Here is a 21,402-nt window from a genome sequence, read left to right as displayed (position 1 = left end):
TTTTCGTTTCTGAGTTGGTGCAGGGAGAGGACAGATTTTGCCCTGAGGGCTTTAAAGCATCTCCAGCTGTCTCCGAAATGCCCCCTCAAAGCGCTGCTCTTGGCTAGAGGCTGGGCTGCAGGACAGGGGCTGGGACAAGGACAGCGTGCACTCACTCCCAGGTCAGCAAATGCATCATCCAGATCAAGGTTCTTTGAACACACAAACCCCCTGTGACCTGACGATTGGCTTCGAAATTTGATTTAACTCAAAAAGAGGGAGGATGGGAAAGAGATGACAAAAGGGAGGAGTCCTTGAGCCAACCTCTGCTCCCCTGAGCAGCTACAAAACATCTCCCAGGACTGCAGCTCTCCCTCCTAAGCATAACCTCTGCCTGCTGGAAGAGCAGGATCTGCACCCCGCGGCCTGCAGGGCCAGCATCCACCTCCCACGCAGGGAGGCACAGGGCCACGGGCTGACACTGCCTGCTATGACAGCTCGTCCTGCCTGCTGCTGCTCGGCCTCAGGCACTCACCGGATACACCTTATTTTCTGGTATCCTCCTCTGCCGTTTCCTTCCCCCTGCTCCATCTCGTTTTCTGCTTCTTTACCATCCCACACAACTTCCAGAGCTGCCCCGTGGCTTTGGCTTACAGAGCTGAGCTCACGTTTCTCCCTCACGCTCACAGGGCGCGCTGTCCCCCTGGCAGCCGGCTCAGCTTCAGTCCCACGCATGGCACCTCGTAGTTACTCCTCCAAGAGCCCTGCATGCAGAAGCACCTCTCAGCCCGGCACAACCCAGCTACTCCCCTGGGCTCAGGCTGCTGTTTGCTGCCAGCTCGGAGCGATGCTGGGCAGCGAGGAGGGGAAGGCAGCGCCTGTAAGCCAGGCCGACTGCGAAGCCCCGGGAGATGCCGGGAGCTGAGCCCCAGCACAGCAGGAGATCAGGCTGTACGAGCAAAACCGGGGTGGCTTCCCCCTTCAAAGGAGGGATCGTTCCCCCAGAGCCGGTATCGGGGTTACGGCATCGTCTGGGAGGCCGGGAGCAGGGCTGGGGAACAAATCCCTGCCTCAACTGCACCCCAAACGAGGTGGCGGGGATTTTAGTGTGAGGACCGTAACGTCTCAATGTCATCCCAGGCAGAAGGAAAGTTGAAGTATCCAGTTTTAATGATCGTGCAGATGTGCCTGTTAATAAGGCTTTGAGAGCAAGTAATTGCTGCTTTTTGTACACAGCTCAGGCGCCGTGTAGTAAATGGGGGAGACTGCCAAATCCCATTTGTTACTTCCACCACGCTCCGTGTTACATCTTGTTTCTATGGCAATAATCCCAAGAAAGATTACATGTCCATATAGATCAAGAAATAAATCTTACGGACATATAGCTGTCTAGACGACAAAAAGAGAAAGTTAAACCAGCTGCGAACTTACAGGGCACATCCCGGCCTCGGTGTAAAACAAAACCCAAAGTAATGATTTATGCAGTGCAATCCCTCACTGTCAGCGCCACTTTTTATTATCAAATAGAAACATATCTAAACAGGATATTGCCTGAACTTTTGCATCTCATTACAAGAGAAATCTTGCTGAAATGCATAGTAATACTTTTTTTTTTTTTTAAGTTATCTTTTCTTTTTTTAACTGAATAAAACCAGCTGCACAAACATTGCTGAGGCAGTGACACTTCTGGCATATATGACTTGCCTTTGTTGTAAACCTGAAGGTTTTAACTTCATGGCTTTTGGCTCACTGTTGTCTGACACTGTTACCCTCAGAGCAGGATGAAGACCAACTCTCCAGGGACCAAATCCCCCTGAACTCCTCATGTTGGTAAGAACTAATGCTGGCATTCTGCAGACAGGAGTTTAGGATGGTGACTTTCCTGCTGGCCACACCTTGTTCCTTTTTCTGTTCATGCAGCTTCCAAAGCGGTCTTTCCAAAAGCAGAGCCAGTGTAGGCAGAGCCAGCCCCTCTCAGGGGAGTACAGCAAGCTGAAAGGCACCAACCACAGGCTGCAGGAGGGAAACTCCTGCTGAACTAAGAGAAAATCCTCCCGAGTGCAGCGTGCAACTGGAACAGGGACCTGGGCAGGAGGATGTTCAGTCTCCATCCCGGGAGATTTTCAGAACTCAGATAGACGAGGCTCCAAGCACCCAGAGCAAAGTTTGCAGTTAATCCTGCTCAGAGGATTGGAGGAGCTTGGACCAGAGACCACAAAAGAGGTCTCTTCAGATCAACTTCTCTGTGATTCTGATACGTCTCTCTCAAACCAGTGCAGTATTTCCCCATTTCTTGGCTATATTTTAACTACGGAGAGAATATCACATGAGGGAGTGAAACCTTCCTTTTTAGTATAAACCATAACAAGTAAAAAATCCAGATCATATTTGTTAAAAAATGTCCATCTTGGGTATAAAAACCTTTTTCTAATTTACCTGGAAATAACAGCCCAGAGGCGGCCCCAGACTCCACCGTATTTCAACACACGGATGAAAGCAGGTAGCCCACAGACACTTCTCACTACAAATTATGCTGTTTACACAAAATATTTAAGGACTTGATTCATTGAGCCAAAACAAGGAGCCAATCACGAGTGCTTGGGAGAGAAGCCACCCATAAACTCCGCACCAATCTACAGGTAAAAGTGTCTGAAAACCTCTGGAAAAGCAGCACCCACCTGGAAAAATGAGCAGGGCATGACTTGGACAAAGGGCTGCCCAACCATGCATTTAACAGGGACCCAGCAAGCGGCAGGAAGCCTGCCTCCTCTCCCACTCGTGCTTCTCCAGGCTCAATGCAGACTTCAGCAAGAGACGTCTGGTGAGCTAGCAAGCAGCTGAGAGGCTGCCAGCTCTGCCTGCCTCCTGCCAGCTGGTGAGCACGGCAGGGCCACGAAGGTAAATACCTGACCAGCGTTCTCCAACTCCACTGCAAGGTAAATACCCCAGCAGCGTTCTCCAACTCCACTGCCTGGCATCGCAAACGTCCCTGTAGCAAGTGCAGTTAATGCTTGCGTGGACACAAAATGTTCGGGAAACGTTTAATGTGTTTTTCAGCAGCTTTGATGTGATAAGTGTTTTATCCTTTTATCAAAAACTTAATCATACTGTTTACTTTTGATCTTCATTTCATCTCTGCCTTCCATCTGCTCTGCTCCTCTCAAGGGGAAACAAGAGCTGGGCCCATGTGACAAACAGTGGGGCTGCAGCCTTATCTTCCCACCCACTTAACTTTCAGATTACCAAAATAAATAAAACCCTTCCCACTTCAGGGATGAAAGGCACAGGCTTTTGAAGATCTCCCACCAGAATTACAGGAGCCAGAAAGGATGGGAAGGGAAGGTGTGGAGGCTGGGGTGTCCGTCTGTGCCGTCAGGGAGGCTTCAGATCCGTTCTCTTTCCTGGCCATGACAGCAGGGTCCTCCTTGCAAGGACACAGGACACGTGAGGCAGTGCTCAGTGAGCACAGGCAGGCACTCACCAGGGTATAGGAGACCTGAGGTCATGAATAATCTGGCAAGGCACAGACTTGAACAAACATCCCTGACCTAGAGCACGGTGGAGGGGTTCTTATTCCCATCTGAACAAAGGTGGCAGAGGTCTTGCATCTCAGTCCTGCAAAAGTCTCTATCAGGCAAGCTTTCACCAAAAGCCAGAGAGTTCAAGGAAATGAAGATGGTTCACACTGATTTTTTTTTGAAAAAAAAAAAAAAAAAAAAGAGAAAAAAAGAAGAAAAAAAAGAAAATCTTCCAGGAGAATTCCTGGCCAGCTTTAGTAATCAAACCTATTATCCAACCATTGCTGGTATCTCCGCGTGACACTCACTGGAAGAGCTTTGCTGAAGGATTTGCTCTGCTTCGAGAGTCGTCCCCGATGACAATTTCACAGGCAGCCTGAAGGCAGAACCGAGAGCCACAAGGAGCTGTGTGTCTGTAGATGCACAGGTTGGCATGAAGACACTTTATCAATGATGGCTGAGAATGACAGACACCCAGCTTTAAAATTAGACCAGAGATGCTCTTGTAGGCTCATTATGCCAGCTTTCATGTGGTGCTAATTGTCAGGTGTAAACGCCAGCATTTATGTCTCAAGTTTAGTGCTCCCAATGCCTCCTTGGTGGCAATCAGCTTAACTGTGGTGTCACAAACGTTGGGGGACTTCGACACCATGGGAACACATCCCCTGCTGTGTCCAGCCAAGCAGAGACTAACTGTCTCCTACAGGTGCCCACATACCTACCTCTAAACAACGATGATCCCACGGCGTATTGCCAAACCAGGGCAGGGAGCAGTGGCAGCACGCCCATTAGGATCCGTGGGAGCCAAAGCTCAGTGCTTCTAACAAAAGCAAGGTTCTTCACCAACAGAAAAATCCAGAAATCCAGACTCATTTTAAAATGAATCTTTCCTAGGTGAGCTCTGTAGGAAAACAAGTCTTTGTCCGAGTAGGTTTGGGTAGGATTACTGTAACACAGAGCTTCAGGAACCCTTCTGCTGGATGCACCAGGAGGTGAAGGAGATACAGCTTCTCTGCAAGGGTCTCATCTGCCTCACTACCTAACTGCTGCTGTCATCCAAGCCCTACACACCACTGGGCTCAGCAGAGACTTCAGTAACACATGTTCATTTTCCTTTACATTAATTTCAGTAATTTTCCAACTATTCATCTTTGCAGTCAAAAAAAACAAACACCACCAAGCTTTGGAAGATAATCACGGTGAATTAAAATTCAGATTTTTTTTTTTCTATTTCTTTTGTAGGGAGCAAAGCAGAGGAAAGAGGAGAGGGAGAACTCTGATGTTTCAGAGAACAAAAGAAAAACCACCACAAAGTAATTGCTTCCACTTGTCAAGGCCATGGTTGTAAATATTTTTCCAGCAGGAGTACCTGGCATTAACAAACTCATAATGCATTTGATGCTGATGCAATTAGGAGGCTGGTAGCAGATGTAACTTTCTTTTCACCTTTTCAACAGTTCATAAAACATTCAATTTACAGTCTGTGAAGTTGTGAGATTGCAGAAAGCTCAACCTGTCAATCCCAATACTGCTGGAAATGGTTAAATGAGCAATATAACGAAGCCGCGCAACTTACAAACATGAAAGAATCAGACGGGAAAAGAACCAGGAGATGGAAAGGAGATGGAACCAGGTGGGGAAAGAACACTTAGCTGCAATATTCTCCCAGCTCAATAGCAACGATTGCCTTTGGACGCGGGCTGGCTCTCTCCCCTTTCCTATCCACTCCTTGCACCGGCTGGGGCACTTTGCTGAGATCCACATGGATGAGACTGCAAGAGCAGCAAGTGAATTTCAGGGCTTTGGTTTCTGGGTATCTAATCGGAATTAGGTGACAATTCTATTGCCTTTGATCCCATCTGGGTCTCACCTCTTACTCATCTCTACCCCCGGTCAGCTCCTTAGAGTTCACCTCCCGTGCAGAGCCTCCTCTGGGTGCTGCGGGTCAGGAGGAAAGCACAACCCCCCCTAATCCAGATTTAAGGGGAAAACCCAAACCAAAATGTCCTCTGTTGTATAAAGCAGCCACCAACTTGCACACTGAACAATTCTCGATGTGTTTCCACCTTCCCCGTGGAAAGCACTCTAGCCAAGAGCACCCCAAAATTTGGCCCAGGAACCGGGCCCGGCACCTCCAAACCAGCACCGACGTTGCTCCAGGAGCGATGTGACCACACAGACCAGCCCTCAGGTCTCTGCCCTGTCCCTGCTGGCACTTGGACATGGAGCCACGCTGCTCAGGGCAGGCACAGGCAGCAGGCCAGCTCCTCTCTGCAGCAGCCCTCCAAAACCCGAAAGGTCCAGCACAGGCAGAGCTCGCAGCCTAACTCCATTCCCCTAGGGACACTGCAGGGTGACAGGGAAACAATTTAGCTCAAAACCTATAGAAATTACCAGGCTCTGCATCTCATGTATTTACTCCGAGCTAGAACAAGAGCTTTTATTCTCCAAGATATGCACATAACTGTGTCCAAAGGCAGCCAAGAGGAGCGCGTGCCCACACCTACCTGCCCATTCTCTGCCATCGTGTCAGTGAGAGCGATCACAGCTCCTTTTGTACTCGAGGTTTTACGAGAAATATCTTGCAGTCAAAATCCTACGGTGGAAAAACCACTACGCTAACCAATTACCTCCAAATGTGACGGACGTGGCTCTGAACGAGGCCCAGTTTGTAGGTAAGGAGGAGACATTAAATCAATTACCAGCACAGGGCAAGCGAGAGCAAGGTCACCTTGCTGACGGAGTATTTCTGTTTATGCTCCTGTCCGAGTATTTTGCTTGATAGTGAAAAATGAAATCCTGATTATCATGAATTTGGTAGACTGGGCTAAAGTAGAATGTAAATCAGAAATGAGGAGATTTATGGCCAATTAAATTGAACTCCAATCAAAATCTCATTCAGGCAACAGTTCCCTGGGGGCTTCAATTTGTTAGTGCCACATTTTTTTAATAACTTTCTTTTTCATGTAACATCAGCAATAATAAAAGCCCTTCAATAACAAGCGGAGCAGCGAGCCCGCTATTTATCTCTAAACGCCATCGTCGCCTGGGATCAGAAAGCACTGCCAGCACGCGCTGCCATCGCTCGGGAACAACCCCCCGGAAAACGGCCCCAATGCAAAGCTTTTTTTTTCCTCAGTCTCAGAACAATTTCTCTTTTCATTAAATTGGTTCAGGCCTGAAGTATTTCTCCTGAGTAAGAGCAAGCTGGCATCAACCCTGGCACAAAACTGAAGGCAGCCCCTGCTACCTCGGGCTGCCGGCACGGCGCAGCCGCGGTCCCGGTGCTACCTCTGTGGTGCAGGGCCCGTGGTGTATCCGTGCCCCATCCCTATCAGACTTTTAGTAGAGGAGAACTCCCCTCAGCGTACTGCAGATGCCCTTGACAGCATTCAAATGTATGCTAAAGGCAGCAGTCTGGGTTTCTCTCGCTTTAGGCAAGGAAATCCATTTTCTGCTCTAACCTGCCGCCGCTCCCCTCATGCCTCCCGAGTTCCTGGTGAAACCCTTGGACAATGTGAAGATTATTCCGAGGCACAGGATTTTTTTTGTCCTTTAGGGAAAGTATAACTAGAACAGAAATGGAGTACGGAAAATGAGAGTGCTTAGAGTGGGAATGAGTTACTATAGGTTTTGTTAAAGGCAGGATTGTGAAATTGCCCAGAGCGAAGTCCGAGCTCAGCCAGGCGTGGACAGCGAGGGAAATCCCGGAACAAAACCATGCCGGCAGCGTTCCCAGAAACCACCGACAGCAACAGGAGCCTTTGGCTCATTTCAGTCACTGCTGATGGGCCACCACTGTGACTGCCTGGAAATCGGTCAGCACTTGGTTTTCTCGCTTAGACAGAAGCAGTGAGGAGAGGAAGGTTTTTTAAGGGTAACTAAGAGCTGTCAGTCTGAAGGGTCGGGTGCTTTTGTAGGGCAGTCCGGGCTGCGGCATCACCAAAATCACACTCAGAAATGAGAAAGCTGCTCTGGGAATTGTATTTAATACCTCAGCCCAGGTGTGACGTTGCCTGCAGACCTCAGCTGCTGCCTCCTCTCAGGAGCTGCTCCTCCCAAACCAAACCTGGAGGAATCGCAGAGGCTTAAATAGGCAGCGTGGCACAGTCCGGCCCCTGCAACACGGACAGCTTTAGCTCTCCCCATCTAAATGGATGCTGTCTCCACCGCGTGCTGTCAGAACTACAATAGAAAGCCCGTAAATAAAACAAAAATGCAGACTGAAGTCCTCCTCGCCTGACATCTTGGTGAGAACAGGCCCTGACAGGAATAAAAACCCTCCCACACTAAGCAAAGCGCTCCTGCTATTTATGCAGGAGGAAGAAGGAAAGCTGTATATCAAACAAATAATTACAAGAGCAGCTTTATCAGTCCCTGCTGATTACTCTCAGCTCGGTTTGATGATCCTGCCAGCGCTCCGCAGGTTGTTCAGAGAGGTGCGTGTCACAACATTTCACTCGCGGTTCTTTCATTTATTAGCACCTCCTGCTACCTGTCTTGGAGTCAAAAATCTTAGCATACATTTAGAAATCGGTCTCCTGGAGCCTGTCAGGGAGGTTTAAAAACCTATAAATCATGCTTTATATGTACACATACACCCTCAGACAGACTTCACATGCATATATGAATGCATAATGATGTATTTTGGGCACTGCACACGCACACACACACAAATATATGCACACACAGAGACACGCACACATTTTTATATATGCACACCCCCACCCCCGTATGTAAATACAGCAATTCCAGTGCCTCGCCTGTCACTGCTCTAGTTTGGGTAGGACATTTCATTTGATTTTTTCCTCCAAATTCGCTAAAACATTTAATGGAAGAGGGTCTAATCCTTCTCACAGAAAGATCAATGTCTTCCGAAGACCAGTGTAAGCTCTGCCAGTCACCAACATCAATTTATCACTGCTGTTAATTACGCTGTGTTTGAGCAATGCTCAGTTACCTGGTTAGCACCAATTCCTCAGGGACTTGTTCCCAATGCCGCAGTTTGCCAGCACCCCCTAGAAGATGGATGTTCCACCACGAGGCATCCCCCACAGCACGCACCTCTGTGCTCGTTGTGCAGGACCCAGCCAGGCAGATGGACAACCAAGAACCTAACTGAAGGTGCTCACATGCCCCATCCTCAACTTGCCTTCAAAAGCTTCCCACAGGATCCAGGATGAGAAAACTGAGAGGTTGGAGCTGAGCCTGTCACTGATGGGAATGGACACTCAGGTTCCCAGCATCACTTGTTCTCCCAAATAACCCCTCAGCCATGAGCTGGGGAGGCACTGAAACCCCCAAGGATGCTCACACACAGGAATTCACCCACCACCAGGGAACAGACGCAGAGCACAGGGGTTATGGCCAGCACCAGTCTCTACCTATATATTTTGGTTATTTCATCCTAGCAGCCCTGGAGGACTCCAGGCTGACGAGCTGGTTCCAGTGCTGTATGGATGGTATATGGACGTGTCTCCCTAAAAGAAACGAGCTCGTGAGCCTTTGGATATCCCTTCTGGAGCGCCATCTGCACCCACCGCCAGTCCCACCACCTGCTACCACGGCATGACCCAAGGAGCCGGGCACCCAAGCAGCATCATAGTCTGTAGCTGTCCCCTGATCTAAACACGTTCCTGCTGGAAGACGCTCAGCCCACGCAAATTCAGCCTTCATCTGGGCAGCCAAGGAGATTTTTACTGACAGATTTTCTCTGGCTGGGTTAAGTACTCGAGGAAAAAAAAAAAAAAAAAAGACACTGCTGATCTTTAGGATAACGCAGTAAGTCTGCAGCTGGGAAATGAGTCCCTCAGCTTCAGAAAGTATTTTGGCTGTAGCCTGAGCACCTCCTGCCCACCGGTGAGGGTGCCAGGCTCCCATATTGCAGGGAAGCACCGTGCTCAGCCCCGAGTACCTCTCCTCCAGTGGGCACGGGCAGGGGGAGTCAGGCGCCGAGCTGACTAATTGCTCATTAGCAGAAATCAGCTCCGTGAGACATTTCTGTGATCGCTGCTAAAAATCTGTCATTAAAAGGGAACGTGGGCATCAGTTCTCCGCTTCCCATCAAAGCACCAGCTTTGCCTCCCTCTGCTCCCCAGTAGGCAGAGGCTACTTCTTACCCTGGAGCACGGGATTTAAGGTCTGTCCAAAATCTGCCATCGTTTTTCTCAGTGCCCATATACAAATTATAACCTTCGGGAACCAGCGAGCAGCAGGCTTTGTAGAGCTATGCTGGGGAGCTCGGTGAAACGCACATGTAGTGGAGGAACTGACTTATAAGGGGATGATTTTTTTTTTTCTTGGCATCACTCCACTGATTTTGGTAGTATAAAACCCAGGGGTGAACGTAGTCCAAGACACACACAAAACGAGCTAAATTCCAAACTGCATTGACTGACCTCATAACTCCGCAGCAGTTGAAATGTGGGTTACAAAGCCAATTTCCATAAAGGCCACGTTCAGCTAACAGTGGGAGACTGTGCTGACTCGGGCTGTGTGAGCACGCCACCGAGCTATTTCCCACATAATCTACATTCATGCCATACTTTTCGGAAGTTCTCTAACGATGGTGCAAATCACGTCGAGCAGCGGACATGTGACCCACCAAAAGCACAGAGCTTTTAAACTCATTATTCCAGTGACATAAGAAGCCACAAAAACACTTTTTTTTTCTTCCCCTCGCTCTCCAAAACTGCAGAGCAGCAGCTTGTTTAGCTCATAGGCGGCCTGTGTGGCTGTGCACGTGTATCCCCCATAGCACCTGAAACAAAACATGCCATACAGGGGCACGGTGAAGGTCCCAAGATTTGTCTCTGGATAGGGCCCAGCATAAAAAGCTACATTCATTCGCTCATTTTGCTCGTTCCTTGAGCAATAGCATGTTTTTCAAAGCAGCAACCACAATTGTTACGAAATTGTGCTATTTTAATAATATGACAAACTACCTGATACAAAATTTGAATGAACACCAGAGTTGTTACCCTTTGGCTAAATGTCTCACCCTTACTTAATCTTCTAAGACTCCAGGCCTGCACAGACAGAGACACACACAACAGGGCTTTAAACACTGTAGGGGAATTTCTGGTGAAATTATGCATGTACAGATATGCAAATATATGTAGGATTTGCAAAAGGAAGAGTCTAATGTCACCTGTAATCTCTTGAGCACATAGATTTAGACATGCAATTGAAAAAAAAACCTTTGACTTCCCACACCTGCATGGGAAATTGAATGAATCACAAGCTGAAATGAGGTCGGGCACTGCCACATAGCCGGAACCAAGTTCGAGCCATTTTATTTCTGTTCATCAGCCTCAAAACACGGTAAAACCTTCAGATTAGTGTGACTATTCAAAAAGTATGCTGTTGCTGCTTAACATGGATAAGAGGAGCCAGCCCTGCTCCCCAAATACACCCAACTGCTCATGGAAACGTTTATGGCAACAAGGTCAGATCGTGCCTTTAAAAATGCCGTCTCTGGTATTTTTAAGTTTTCTAGAAGTTCTAATAGCAAACCCAGAAACATGCCGCTTGTCTTGAAATGTTTATTCAGCTAAATAATCATTTCAATTTGAATAATTCTGAAGAAGCTGAGCCAGCAGCCTCTTTCAAACAAAGAATATTGACAGGAATGAGCAAACACAGGTTTAAGATCAGTTTAAGGCAGTAACTGGAAGAAACATACAGCACGTGGTTAAGTGGACATAAAACAAATAGGCATACGTGATAGGAGACAGCTAGGTCTTAAAGGCTATTTTAGTACTACTTGGAATTTAAATAATAACAGAGATTCATGGTCAAGCCATCAGCAGTGCATCTAAAACATGCATGGATGGACCTTCTCTGTTCCCAGTGCAAAACCCACTGCAGGAACCAAGCCCTTGGGAATACAGCACCGGTCACACTCACACAAACATTTGCTCTTGGAGGAGTTAAAGAAGGATGGACACAGGACAGAGGAAAATTTCAATGCCCAGTGCTTTGCTGGGAAGTCCTCTGCTGCTCCCACAAGGGGCACAGTAAATGTGAGTAGATTAAGGAGCTATCTGAACTCCATAAAGAAAAGAAAATGTGGAAAAGAGGGATTTAATGAAGTGCTGCAATGCAGTTCGAATGTTGGTTTGTAGGCAACAGTAATTAGATGGGAAAATAAGTGAATGCCAGCCACATGAACCTCCAGTGAAGTTACTGGCAGTACAAGTGAGGAGCCGAAATGCCCTCTGCAAACAGAGATGCCCTCCCCCTGGTACACTGCAGCATTACACTTTGGACTTAGTGCAAGGTTACTCTGTTCACTGGGGTGGCATGAAGATCTAGGATGCTTTCCAAGCATTTCAAATTTTTTTAAAAGCTCCATTCCAGCAGTCCCTGCTGTACTTCTAGACAGCGCTGAAATTTCAGTCCGTATTTCCTTGGTGGCATATGGAAACCATTTAGGAGGGAACCGGGGAGGTAACCAGCTGGAAACCCACAATGAAGGAAAGAGTCCTTGTTACCTTCCCAGGGGAGACAGGCGAGAGTAAAAGTTAATGGAAGGATAATCAGAACTCACCAGGGATATCAGTTTATAGGCCAGGAGCACATATAACCCGAGACTTGTTTGCATATCAAGAGACTACAGGAGAGGTGTGACAGCCAAATGCAGCTTATGGAAATATGGCTATCTGTAAAGCCGATAGCTTCTTTGCATGTGAAAACACAAACCTAACGTTCAGCTTGGCAACTGAAGGCTAAATAACATCAATATGTCTGTTCTGGGCAGCCTGAACAGTGAAATTGCTTCTTATGACATTTCTATTGCTCTCAGCAGCCACGCCTGGGACTCGGAGCGACGAGCTGGGGGGTTTCTCCCCATACCGCAGCTGGGAGCCCTTTAGAGAAAAACAAGGAGTTCACCCACACCTGATTTCTGATTTCGTCCCATGCTGTGTTAAGCATTTTGCTCAAGTATTTTCTTGGAAATAAAGGCAACTGAAGATCCCCACGACTCAACTTCGCTTCCCGTCTGCGCACTGAATAATCCCTCCAGCTGGTCCGCACAAGTGCCACCATGCTCCGGCCAGATCCATGCCCTGACCTCCCTGCCAAGCCCAGCACAAAACTCTCCTTCTCCTCCTGCTCTGGACTGCCTGGCAATGTCGCTACACACTATTAAGCAGTATGAAAAGGAAGGATTACTGAAAGCCTTTCATTGGGCTAAGCACTCAAACACAGGATTTTATTATTAGAATCTGTTTTGTCAAAAAGCAGGATATTGGCCAAGATTATCTCAATCTGTTTTGTGATCATTTCAGTGAAATCTTCCATGTTGGCCAAGTCAAGAAATGTGTGGGAAATTAACTTATTTATCCCATTACGGCTCTTTTACTGTGCAAATGACCAATATTCTTCTTTATTGTCAGGGCATTTTTAAGTTCGTGCCTGTCATGCACAAATATATAATTGCTTTCTTGCTAATTTTTATTAACATACTGAATATTTAGATGGCTGCCACATAATTACCTTGGGAGAAAAAAATTTCCTCTTGCACGTGGTGCCAATTCACCATCACGTTACAGGACTGCGGTCCGTTTTACTGTCTTACTCATTTCCCAGTGGGAACTCAATTCAGAAATTCCCAAATCCTCCACTTTTAGAACATCCCTTTTTATGTTTCGATGGCTTTTCATTCCACTCCACTGACACACACGAGCCAGGAGAAGCTGGAGTCGGAAGGTTATTCTGGAACTCAGTCGGTTTTTATTCAGTGCCCACGCTTACAAAAGCCGCCGGGACCTCGCCATTTCCAAAGCACCCTCCCATGAGGAAAGGTTTTGTTCCAGCACCACTTCTCCATCCCCTCTAGAGTACCATGTATTTTTTTCTTCCTCTTGCATCTGCAAATCTTTGATAATTTTCACCTTCTTTAGGCAGTCCAATGACACTTTTGATTTGCAAGTAAGTTCAGGCATGAATTTTATCGGATGAGTAGTTTTGCTATCTACATGCATTTTGCTATCGCATTAGTATTGGCTTTCTTCCAGCCAGGAGACTTAGAAGCATCTTGAAGAGGTCTTTGTATTCAGACCAAGCCTTCTGCTGAGCTCTGGGCACTATCTGTAAAGTGACTCTCTGAAAATGACATCATTGTGGGGCAAACTTGTTCTTCCGACAGAAAATGCATTTGGCAACGCAAGTCAAAACCGAGCTTTTTCAAATTGTCAGCATCTCGAGCTCCGTCTTGCAGCTAAACACCACGTTGTGTTCTTTCTCCTTCATGTCTCGCACATCAGCAACAAGACGAGCTCGACAATCAAACCTGAGCTGGCGTTTTTTGTGATGACTCACGGAGCTGATTAAAATACAATTGCCCTACCGCATTTGTACTGGCTCAAAACGGCAGCGAATGTATCAAAGAGGTGTCTCTTAATTCCCCACCCTTTGTTCAGAAAATTAAACACACACAGAGAAGAGACAGATGCAGTAATGGAGTGTGCATTTTCCTGTCATTTGTAACCAAGCCAACCCTTAACTAATGGGGCTTGATGCAGTTGTACATTATGATTTCAGATGGGCGTCTTTACTCACGCTGAGTTATGCTCTCCGTGAGGAGCAGTAACAAAACCGTGCGCTCACGAACTGAAGCATTGAGAAATAAGGCCGGAGACAGACTCTGTAAGTTAAAATGACATTTAGTAGCATAACAGCCACATAACCTCAAGATAGAGGCTCTTAACCCATAGCAGGCTTATTTCTAATGCTGTATTTGTCACAGGTGACATGAAGTTACGTACTCCCCAGACAGCAGCGGTGCACAATAGAGAAGCCTTCAGTCTCCTTCAGTCTCTCCAAAGGCAAAAATATTTGTCCTTGTCACCCAGCACAAGACGGTAACCCCAACCCAGAGGGCTGCAATCACACCAGCACTGAGAAACCAGGGGGAGGAAAATTAAAGCACGAAAGAGGCAGTGCCTACCTTTTGAGTTGATTTATCTCAAGGCATGCCTGTAACCCTCCTCTGCGAGCCGCCGCCGCTGAGCGCTGGCAGTGCCTTTAAGTCTCTAAAGCAGTCAACAAATATCGACCTCTAAAACACCAGCCTGGCTCCTCCGTACGAACCTGGGGTATGACTCAGCGTGGGAATAGGGCTTCAAAAGCAAGAATTTCAGACGGCATTCTCTTAAAAACACTTGGAAAAAAAAAAACAGTTCATTTCAAATCAGTCTTCCTTCCTGTTGTTTTTGTTCTTAATTGCATCAGGAACGAGCCTTTTTGGGCTCCTATTTTAAAAGTTTGGGCCTAGAGGAAGTTCTGCCAAGTCCTAGCAAAGCACAATGTAATTTTAAAATTACAGCCTGACAAACTGCTGCTTAGAGAGACCGACCATCTAAATGACTGGGCAGGCCGTCTCAAATCGCTGCGTTACATGAGAAGAGAGAGGGCTGCAAGAACGCGTAGTGGTTGCTGCTCTAACTCCACGAGGGCCCCGGACTTCAAAGACATCTGAACATCACCGCATCGCTAATGCAAATCCCACGGCATTGCTCTGCACATCCTCAGGTGGCCTGAATTCAGCTGCCGTGCTGAAACGTCAGGACGGTACCGAGGCATGTCTGCTCACGCCTTGCTACAACTCCAGACTGATACCACACGGCTCCATCAAACAGAAATAAATCATGTCTCGCAGATATGATTAAATCCCTTTGTGTTATTTAAGTCTGAGCTGGACCGAGCCCTCGACAACATTACACAGAGGTTGGGCACCCAGGGAACGGCGGCGATCACCTAACCGAGTCAGACACACTCGGCAACAACCTAGATTCCAGCTGGACGCAGGATTGAAAAAGCAGTGATGGATGATCTCTGGGTCTCAGCAGAGAAGGAGGAAACATCTATTTTCATTCCTCCAGACTGCTCTGCAGCCTTCAGCCCATGAACGTTCAAACTCTGCCTGGCAGGAGCCAAGCAGCCCAGGGTAATGCTGAGACGTGGTTCTGCCACAGAAATAGGAGCGATGAGGGAACTCACCTCTGCTGTCATTCCCCTGGGATCCCATGTGGCACCTCCAGGATCTCGATGCAAAGGGATGCGCAGGGAGGATTTGAGAAGCTGTCAAAGGGCAGAGAAGACCCAGCACTGCTTGCTCTCCACTCCACACAGTCATGCTGCAGGTACCCAGATAACACATGGCCCAGAGGAGGACTATGAAAGGCTGGGAAGCAGCTGGCTGAAACTGAACCCTAACTTCAGAGAAAGCTTTGGAGAAAGTTTCAGCCACAATTCAGTCACTTTTAGCCCAAAACAAGCCTGTACCCTGCAGTCGTCCCTCCTGCGTCCAGCCTGAGGGACAGTGTGTGACATGCTAGCCACACTGCCTTGCTGGCAACCAAACAGCTTCTGGTTGCTTACATGTATTTTCACCACATAAGAGCTATCTTTTAATTTTATTGTACAGCAGCACCAGAATTCCCATGCAGCTCAAGGGGAGGGAGGGAGGACATGCTGACCACACACACCACTTGGGCTGGGCTCACGATTGCCCAGAAACAGCTGGAAGGAGAGGCAGGGAGAAGCCAAGCAGCGTTCCTCTGGCATCATTTGCAGAAAGCCAAGACCACTCTACATACCTCTAGGCCTAAATGCTTGTACATTTTCTAATTTCTTACAAGAATTGTGTTAATTTCACACCCTCTTTCTGTCTTCAGGGATATGAGTGAGCTGTGCAACACTTAGCAACAGGTACCAGAAGAGGCAGTATCCAAAGACAAGAAGAGCAAAGTCGACGTGCACCTTCCTCAGCATTGCTTTGCGGTTAGAGGTGTTACTGTCACCACCACAGGGACACTTCTGTGAATAAGGAAGAATCAGTGCAATCACCGTGTGCTTCAGCTCATCCTAGGAGAGCCACTGCTAAGGCAGGCTGCGGGACAGGCGTTCATCAACCACAAAATGGAAACTGTAAAGGAACCAAGCTAACAGACAAAGCGATCCCTGGATGGAAGCATCACTGCACTTCTTGCATGCTTCGGCTGGATCTGGACCCACATTCTTCCAGAGGCCAATTTATCCAGAGGGGAATTCACCCCTCAATTTACCCCAAATTGAAGAGCAAATTCACTTGTAAGAGTTTACAGACTTGAAAAAAATCAGACAGCTTGAGATGCTGCAGCCCCAAGCAGGCACGTGTCCCCGTTTCCCAGCTTTAGCAGTCTGCAGAGCTCTGCCTGCTGCTGGCTGTAACCTAGAGCATTAAGGCTGTACAAGATTTACATTTAAAGCGTATTAGCAACACTTTTTAATGATGAGAGAGGCATTTTAGCAAACAGTAAATTCCGCAGAAGCTCTGCTTGGCAGAGTTATCAATAATCCTATTAATGACAAGGTGCAATTTACAGCAAAGTGGCAGTGGAAAGGAGATACAGTACTTATGTGAAACAAAAAGATAATACAATATTATTCCATTGACTGTGCTTTCTCTTAATTGCCTTGTTATGTACGCTCGGGGCACGCAATCTATCATGGATGAAGTTGTTTGTTCATAAAGCGGCACGCAAGAGGTTCTTAATCCAAGATCCCTCTAGCTGCATTTCAGGATTTATTTCAGAGTTGTCTTTAATTTTTCTATTTCGTGCAAGTTCATCCTAATATTAGGGAGCGCTCCTCTGAAAAGGAAACTGCTGTGCTCAGTAGCGCTGCTTGCGCTTCCTTAGGGACTGCTTCTCGGGGCGTTATTCAGCAGGAGCACGGAGATGGGCTCTGCACAGGCTGTGCATCTCCCATCGCTTGCCTCTACCCCCAGAAGGGCTACTGGCCCTCGGGATGAACCCAACTACTGCTCATTTGTGTGTCTAAGCGACCCACGTTCAACATGCCAGGTTCAGTGCATGCATTATATTATAACAGAGGCGTTCAGGATACCCTTTGCACAAATACGAAACAACTCCATCAAAGCAAATGCCGTCATTTTAACATAATGAGCGAACTTGACCCCCTAAGAATTTATCCATCCTACTAACACATGAAAAAAAACACACTGGAAACTTTAAAGACTGTAGAAAGACACTTTTGAGGCCTTCAGATTATTTTAAATGATTTGTTTTCGACATTAACTCATCTTCAGGTGTCTGTGTGGGAGGGCAGACAGATGGTTACCCCACTGAGGAACTTTAGGCTGTTCTTTGTACAACAGTAACCACCAGCAGGCTGAAGACGGGCTTTGGACCAGACCAAAGTCCAAATAAAGAAGAAGAGACTATGGAAACAGCGTGTAAGGGAACTGCTCACATCTAGCTTTTGTGTGGTTTTCCTTCAGCTTGGATTCCCAAGGCTCTCACAGATGGATTTGGTCATTACGCCATGAACAGCTAAAATGCCCAAGATGCACATTTTTGTACCATATATAGTGCTGAGAACGTAAACTACGCTGGGAATGAGAATGATGAATGAATTTATTTTATTTGTAGTTTTAATTATTGGGTAAATTCCATTTACCACCTAGAATGTGAATGTGTTTTATTACAATAATAAGCCTTAGGCACGAATCCAAAAAGAGCTACCAAGCGAGGGGGAGGGGGCCTTAAATCGTGCTGGCTTGTGTTGAAAGCACTTGACATTTCTCCATTTCATTTCCTGGGTGCAACATCATAAATAAGCTCAATAAACTGTTGCTTACAGCCCTGGCCAATTTGAAACTCTACCTGATAGATTTATTTCAAGTATACTCTGTCCTCCAAAGCTGCCGGGAAACAACAACTTATCACTGCCAACCTGTTATTTCTGGACCCGACGCTGTCTGTAGCATCAGCAGAGCCATTTCCAGGGCTTGTTGCAGAGTTGCTCAAAGTGACCAAAAGCTGGTGGCTGCCTGCAGTCATGGCTGAAGAGGCAGCAGAAAAGCTGAGTGACACTTGGCTGTCCTGCCAAACACAAAGACCACCTCAAAAGTCAGAAACAGATTTGGATTTTTTCAATCCATACTCCACAGTTTAGGAGAAGTAGGGAAATATTCCTCGCTTAGGATAATAACATTGGCTAATCTTTTCTTACAGCTTTACTTGGTTTCTTATAGCAACCAAGTTGACTTACGCCAGAATAATTCAAAGTTGTTCACAACTTTCTCTTGCAAAAGTCATCAGCTTGACATTACATGCCTCTGGCAGACACAGCAGGAATCAGCTGAGGGTGTTTCTCCAGGTGTGTGCTTGTTAAAATACACACGTGTTGTTGGCATCCTCCGCACAGATGACTGATGTTAAGAGGACTGGAACATCAGCTGCAGCTGCTGGACTTGCCAGCTCGAACAGCCTTAGCTTAAAAGAAGCCGCAGACAAGATGGTCACGGTCTGCTCGATTAGTTCAGGTACATGGTGACATTCGTGAAGCCAATTCAATCCTGGGATCCCACACCTTTTGTGCAGCTGATGCAAACTGGCAGCTCACACTGCAAGAAGCACTCGCAATGCACACCCACCTTTGGGTTTTCTGACTCAGAAAGCCATTCCCCACTCCTGCTGTTATGATGCTCCAGCTTGCAAATCAAACCCTACCTCGTTCAGCCCCTCCTCAAGGCCATTTGCCACCCACCTCCCTCCACACGCTCACAGTCTCACAGCACCATTTCCCTCTCGCACACACTCCATGTGCCACTCCGGCCTCTGATCCCAGCTGGAGCTGCTGGGCAGAGGGAGACGGGCCAGGAGATTTCCGCATTATCATGGCTCTCCATGAATGACTTCAAAGCAAAGCACAGATCCTATCTCCTGGAGATTAGCTGGAGCTGTACTGCCTGCGTAGGCAAGCTTGTTCCTGCCTTTTATCCTGTGACTTGCAGGATCCTCGTGCAGCAGAAAATTCAAGACCACATTCACCAAAGCCTCCTACACCGGGCCTGCAGGGGGTCGCTTCCAGCAGCCAGAGCCAGGGAGAGGATAACACAGCACCTACAGCCCCTCCTGTAGGAAGGAGGTCTTTACTCCAAGGTATGAAGCAACCACCAAAGCTTTTGGGTAATAGGTATTCAAATCTTGCCTTGTTTTGTGTTCCAGAATTGCTTTTACTAGTTAGTTTACTAAACACATATAATTACAGTTCCATGAACACAAAACCCATTTCCTGCCATGCCTTTACATTCAAATAAACAGCTCAGCAGCACACAAATGCATGTCTGGCGGATGGCAAGTCCCTGGGAGCTCTGGGCGCCTCTTTCCATGAAGAAACTTTGCCTGCAAAGCAAAGAACAGGAGCCACAACTGTCACGAGCAGTAAACAATGCTATCTTTAAAAAGTACGTGTGGGTGCCTGTGTGCAGCTGCGAGGCCCAGGGGAAGCTCCATATGCTGCTACATTTCTACTTAGTGCTGTCAGACGGAGGCTCCTCGGGCTCTGCACAAGCTGCTGGGGATGGGGCCGGGCCAGTCCCCGCTCACAGCTCTGTAGGAACCCCAGCACGCGTCCGCAGGTCCGATTTCTGGTGGTCCCTGCAGCTCTAGTGCTGCTGGTTTTGCTGTGAAACTTCTCACACTTATGCTCTTGGGGGCACTTGCGGGGTTTCACAAGCGTCTCCGTGACGGAGGGACTCTGGATCCTCACACATCCTACCAGGAAAGCACCGGAGAGCCAGGGACAGAAAGAAGGCACGCTCTCCACAACTTCTGCAGCGGCCTCAGGGCATCAGAGGGATCTCAGTGAAGGAAACAAGCTGAGCTTGACCTCCACGTCCTGCTCATGCTGGCTGGAAGAGGAACGGTAGGGCAGAGAGAACGAAATCACATGGCTGTGGCTTGCTCCCAGCAGCGTTAGCTGAGCAGACTGGCACACACCACACTGGGCTGCTGACAGCCACCCAGCACCAAATCCAAGCTCCCTCAGCACCCCCAAGCTTGCACAAATTCCGGGTGCTTGGCACAGCCTGCCTGCAGGTTGTTCCCGTTTCCTCACATAACCTGAAACGTGAACAAACCTCAAAGTTGTGGGGTGCCAGAGGTAAGGATGGCGCAAGTTCCCCTCCTCTGGCTGAATCCTCGCGCCGTGCCAAGTGGTGCCGCATTGTGCGCAGCACAAACTGCTCCAGCTCCCCATTAGCATTCTGGAGCACAACTTCATCCTCCTGCCTCAGAGACCAGCCCCTGCTTTACATAAATCTTTAATGAAACGCTCTGCCTCAAGCACCGATGCCTATGCACAAAAGGCAGAGTTGAAGGAAAACAAGGTTTTCGCCTCCAAAAAACGGCATTTCTACAGATAGCACATGGAAATTACACTTGCTACCTCTCTGGGATCCCTGCAGCACCACTAAAGAGACGGTACAGCATCAAGAAAAGCAAGGAGGTAATACTTATAAGTAGTGTAGAGTAGTTTAACTGTGGTACATGCTAAAAGACAGCAGGACCGCCCCAGTGTCCCAGCACCCTCATAGAGTTCATGCACGTGCAGGAGGCTGGAAGGCTGCGCGTGCCGTGCTGATGGCACCGGGTGCTCCACAGCACCCCAAACGGGCTCCCCGCTGATCAGGAGGCTGTTCTTAAAACCTCGAGATTTAAAAGCACACAAAGTCTATGAATTTCATATTCCCTCTGCGATTCCGAGCACTTACGGTTAATGCTGTCAAGTGTTTCAAGTCCTTCTTTCATGAATGCAAATGTTATAAACATCCATCTCCCCCCATAACAAGCAGTAAACAGAAATAATAATGGGAACTGGCTCTGCCACTGTGATCCAGGACTAGGAACCGTGATTTTAGAATAAAACTAAGTATCAAGAAACAAGATAAAATTGCAGGGACTGGCAACTCAGTGCAATAAGGGCAATTACTGTCCTGATGCACAGCAGTGACCAGGAGATGTCATAAGGCCCGCAGAGCTGAGAACGCAGACTGCAGTGTGAAGCCACCAAGCATTTAAGGCTTCATACCATAACACTTGATTGATGT

At 47.6% G+C, this 21,402-nt stretch overlaps 1 protein-coding gene across 3 annotated transcripts in view; it reads right to left on the bottom strand.

Annotated features, from left to right (window-relative positions):
• The window catches only part of RASGEF1C (RasGEF domain family member 1C), a 72,344-nt gene that overhangs the window by 31,140 nt on the left and 19,802 nt on the right, over window positions 1-21,402 (bottom strand). The window lies entirely within an intron of this gene.

This window comes from Aythya marila (genome assembly GCF_965140915.1).
Source record: "Aythya marila genome assembly, chromosome: 14".
Classification (NCBI taxonomy): Eukaryota; Metazoa; Chordata; class Aves; order Anseriformes; family Anatidae; genus Aythya; species Aythya marila.
The sequence above is the reverse complement of the archived record's forward strand: the minus strand, read 5'-3'. Positions and strand labels throughout refer to the sequence as shown.